Below are 4,985 nucleotides of genomic sequence, written 5' to 3'. Positions count from 1 at the left end.
AATATCCTCATCACAGCTATAGTATAACCTAATATTTCTGAATGTGTGCTGACAGACAATTTCATAAGAATTAAGATACATCTGTATCCCAACATTTGTCGTCATTAATGTGTCCGTTTCTACCAAAGAAATAAATTACATGCATTCAGTTTTTCAAAAGACATGTAGGGACTAAAAATGTCAACTAAAAAATTTATATTCATTTTATAATAGTTAACATTCGCTCTAAATTCTGATGTGCCTGGATGTAGTTTATATATTACCTCATTCATACCACGGGAACGCATTCGCACACAGTTGTGTTGACGTCGGACAAAAGACAGAAGTAGCCAATGGGTGCCACTCGTCACCCTTACATCAGTTCTAAAGAAGGCCTTTAACAAGGTAGCTTTTTGCATTACATTGATAAACACCATTTATAGACATGCAACAAGAATGAAGAACTTATTATCCAACTCGGACTATCCTATTAAAGGTTTAAATAAAATTTAAAGTCATGGGGTATTCCGGAAAATTATCTATATGAGACATTTTACTTTCACACAGCATTAAAAGCATACAGAGCAGTTTTTTTCAGTAATTGCTTAGAAACCTGGGTGTCCTCGGTGCGACAGTTGTTACCGAGAGCGACGAACCTCCAGAGACCAAGTCCAAAATCCAGGGTATCGTGTAAACCCAAAATCCAACTAACCTTTCCTACCTTCTATTTATTTCCTAGACAGGGGGGAACTCCCCCTGTATCCCCCCCCTTTATTAGCACTTGCCAACTTACAGAAAATGCTACATTAAGATCTCTGTGAGAGTGTGTTCTGGATATGCAACAGATATTTTCGTCATTTTGCAGTAACTATGTAAAATGCCCTTTAAGATGTCAGTGTTCTTTACCCTTAATCTCTATGCATCACTCTCAGTAACATTAACAACCTTCTTCTTCTTCTTCTTCTTTTAGAGGGTTTTAGACTTCTTATGTCTATATTCCCTGGATCTTGTTTCTTGGAATCTTCTCTCTGTTGTTTGAAGGTTTTGATCTCTGTTTTATATGATATCTATTATTATTATTCTTTGTAGGAAGATTTTCATGTGTCTTAGTATGTAGTACTTCTTAGCAGGAGGTTGATTTTCTCCTGTTATAAGTAGAGGAATATTTGGGTTAGTTATTTTGATCTTTTTTAATGCCTCTAATAATTTGGTTCTTTCAGAATGGAATCTTGGACATTGCAATGTTAAGTGTTCAATAGTTTCTTCTGGAAATTGACACCATCTGCAGTTTGGGTCGGTTTCTAAATTTAGTCTGTGAAGGTGTTTTTTCAGTCTTGTATGTTTAGTTAGTATTCTTGTGAGACATACATCTAATTTTCTGTTTTCTGCTCTGGACCATGGTTGTGGGGTGTTATCTTTGAGGTAATAGGTTTTTGTGATCAGGGTTCTTTGTAATTGTTCTTCCCATTGTCTTTTGCTTTTTGCTTTTATGTCTTTTATTATGTTATTAGTGTCTTGTGGGATGATTATGGAATTTTCTAATTTGTGAGCTTTCTTTGCTGCAAGATCTACAATTTCATTTCCAATTATGCTTGTATTGTGATGTTTTTGTTTTGTTTTGTCAAAGTGTAGATTAGTTTTTGTGTTTCATATGTGATTTGTTTGTAGTTTTTGGGTTTGTGATTTTTTAATGTTAGTACTGCTGAGAGTGAGTCTGTAAGGATTACTGTATTTGTCAGATTGTTGAGTTTTATATAATTCAACCCTTGTTTTATTGCAAATAATTCAGCCTCTATGATTTGAGTATTTTTTGGTAATTTCCAAACTGTTGTGAGTTTGTTTTGTTCTACATAGATTGCTGCTGATGTTGATTGGGGTTCTGTTATTTTTGATCCATCTGTGAATATCTTTTGATGATTTTCATATTTTGTGTTTGTTAGCATTTGGAATTGCATTTTGATTATTTCTTGTGGTAGGTCTTTTGTGAAGTTGTCCATGAACTTTGTTACTAATTTATGGGAAAGATCATACCAAGGTGGTACTGGAGTTATATTTTGGGCTTCCTTTATATTTATATTGATTTTTAGTTTTTTTGCAAGTTTCAATGACTTTATGGGTCCAGGAATTTTTATAGTTATTGTAATTGTATTCTCTGATGTTCTTTATTATTAGTTCTTTTATTGGAATCTTTTTTGTTTTTTCCAACAATTTTATTAACTGTATACAAGCTAATTCATTTGTTTTGTCAGTTATCGGAGGTTTGTTTGTTAAGGCTTGTAGTGATTAATGGAGTTGATTTGAAGCATCCTGTTGATATTCTGAGAGCTGTGTTTTGTATCGTTTCTAATATTTTTAATTCTGTTTTTTTTGCTGTTCCATATATGGCCAAACCATATTCTATTTTTGGTTTTACGTAAATATTATAAAATTTTATTAGGGATTCTCTCTTTGCTCCCCAGTTATATGAGGATATTTTTTTCATTATATTTATTCTGTTAATAGATTTTATCTTGATGTTTTCTATATGTTTAGTCCATTTTAGTTTTGGTGAATCAAACCTTAATCCCAGGATATCTTGACTGTCAGTAAATTCTAGTTCTATATTTTCTATTTTGATCTTAGGTAACTGTACTCTTCTTTTGTTTGTGAAATATAGGAACTTACTTTTTGTTAGGTTTATCTTTAGGTCCCAGGTGTCTGCCCATTCTTTTACTTGTTTTAAACCTCTTGCAATATTATTTATGGCTTCGTTTAGGTGTTTATTTGTGGTTATTATTGTTATATCGTCTGCGTATTTTATTTTTTTGAGTTCTTCAGTCAGTTCTAGGTCACTCATCATGATGTTAAAGAGTGTTGGGCTTAAAGGGGATCCTTGTGGAACGCCACTTGATATTGTTCCTTTTACAGAGTTTTGATTTCCTATGTTTATTTGAAATGTTCTTTCTTTTAGAAAATTATGCATCCATTTTAATAGATTTCCTTTTATTCCTAGATTAGCCATTTTTATTAGAAGTGCATCGTGATTTACTGTATCAAATGCTTTTTCTAGATCTATGCATGCAACTATGGCATATTTTTTGTCTTTAACTGCATTTGTTATATTTGTTTCTATCGTTTTTAATGCATCCATAGTCGTATGATTTATTCTGAATCCTGTTATATCTACATTTAGTTTGTTATTTGTTTCCAGCCACCAGATTAATCTTTTTGTTACTATGTTTTCAAATATTTTTTCGAGACAATTTGTACGACTAATGAATCTGTATGATTTTGATTCTGTTGGATTTTTTCCTGGTTTTTGGATTGGATTTATGAGTGCATTCTTAGAGTCTTGTGGGTATTCACCTTTGATCCAGTGAGAATTCATTTGCTTAATTATTATTTCTAGAATTTTTGGAAGAAAATTTTTGTAAAATTCATATGGAATTTTATCGGGTCCATATGTTTTATTGTTTTTTGCATTTGTTATGGCCACAGTTAACTCTTTCATTGTGATTTTATCATTTATATCTAAATCATTAGGGTTGCTTAGAAGTTCTTCCTTCTCATTATCTGTTAACATTATTTTTCTTTTTTTGTTTGTTATTTTTTGATATTCTTCTTTAAATATTTCTAATTTCTTTTTTATTTCTGTGACTGGTTGGTCATTATCGATGAGAGGATAGTTATTTTGTGCAGTCTTTCCTGTTAGTTTTTTAATGAAATTCCAAAATTTTTTCGTTGGGGTGTTGAAGTCTATTGAGCTGCAGAATTTTTCCCAGGACTCTCTTTTTTCTTCTTCAATTATTTTTCTAGCTTCCGCTAATAGTTTTTTATATTCTCCTAGATTTTAATTTTTTATGATTTCTTTACATTTTGCATTCCACCATGGTTTGTGGGATAGGACTTTTTTATCATATTCTTCAAATCTGAAGTATTTTTTTCCTGTGTCTTTTAAAAGAATTTTAATTTCTTTTAATGAATTTATATTTTTTGTGTCTATTTTGTTTAGTTCTTTTTTATATTTTTCCCATCCTTCATTATTGAATTTCCAACTTTTTTCATTTAGTTGAGGGGTCTTTTGTATGGTGTTATCTCTTACTATTACTGGTAAGTGGTCGCTACCTATGTTTGGTCCTGTATCAATTTCTAGGTGGCTTAGAGTCGGAGAAGCTAGAACTAGGTCTAGTGTTGACTCCTTTGCCATTCTGGGGTCTATTCTGGTGATCTGGCCTGGGGGAGTTAATAGCATTATATTGTTTTCTGCTATTACTTTAAGTAAGCTTTTGCCTGTTTTGTTTATGTGGTTCTGGCTCAAGTTAGGGTTCCAACTTGTGTGATGTGCATTGAAGTCTCCTATTATTACTTTAGGGTCATTTATTTGTTCTGTATAATATTCTATGTCTCTTTGACTTAAGTTATTACATGGATTATAAATCAATAGCATATTCGTCCAGTTGTTTTTATGACTGATCTTTATTCCCATAGCTTCAATTTTATTTTTAAATCTGTCTCTTAAATTTATTTATTTATATTGTATATTATCTTTTATGCAGATAGCTAGGCCTCCCCCTATTTTTTCTGGTCTGTCATATCTTATTATTTTATAGTGTTCTAGGTTGAAACTATCTTTATTTTTTAACCAAGTTTCGCATAATGCTAGTATGTCTGGTTGTTCTTTTTCTAACAGGTGGTTCAGATCTATGCTTTTATTAAGGACTGATCTTGCGTTCCATAAAATGATTTTATTCATAAAGTACTGTTAAGATTTTTCTAAATATTGGGGTTATTTCTTTTATAGCTTCAGCTATTATTTCTAAAATTGTTTTTTTTCTGAGTTCATGTTATTTATAATATTTGTTATTGTTGTTATTGTGTTTTTTATTATTTCTGTCCATGAGAAGTTTTCTTTATTTTAACCCATTGCCCACGGGTGGAATGTACGTACATGCCATGGCATGGCGGGACCATCTGCCGGGGGCACGTACGCACATGCCATAGAGTATGCATGGACATGCCATGAGTTT

The 4,985-nt window shown here is 31.8% G+C and overlaps 1 protein-coding gene across 3 annotated transcripts in view; it reads left to right on the top strand.

Annotated features, from left to right (window-relative positions):
• The first annotated feature begins 268 nt into the window (after window positions 1-268).
• LOC119580918 (golgin subfamily A member 1-like) overlaps window positions 269-4,985 on the top strand; it is a 78,033-nt gene continuing 73,316 nt past the window's right edge. For 2 of the 3 annotated variants that reach the window (XM_037929160.1, XM_037929158.1), the window contains exon 1: window positions 269-384. The gene's annotated coding sequence lies outside the window, so the exon portion shown is untranslated. The remainder of the gene's footprint in view (window positions 385-4,985) is intronic. The other variant, XM_037929159.1, reaches the window with a different exon arrangement.

The sequence above is a fragment of the Penaeus monodon genome, chromosome 14 (genome assembly GCF_015228065.2).
Source record: "Penaeus monodon isolate SGIC_2016 chromosome 14, NSTDA_Pmon_1, whole genome shotgun sequence".
Classification (NCBI taxonomy): domain Eukaryota; kingdom Metazoa; phylum Arthropoda; class Malacostraca; order Decapoda; family Penaeidae; genus Penaeus; species Penaeus monodon.
This window is presented reverse-complemented; position numbering and strand designations above follow the sequence as displayed.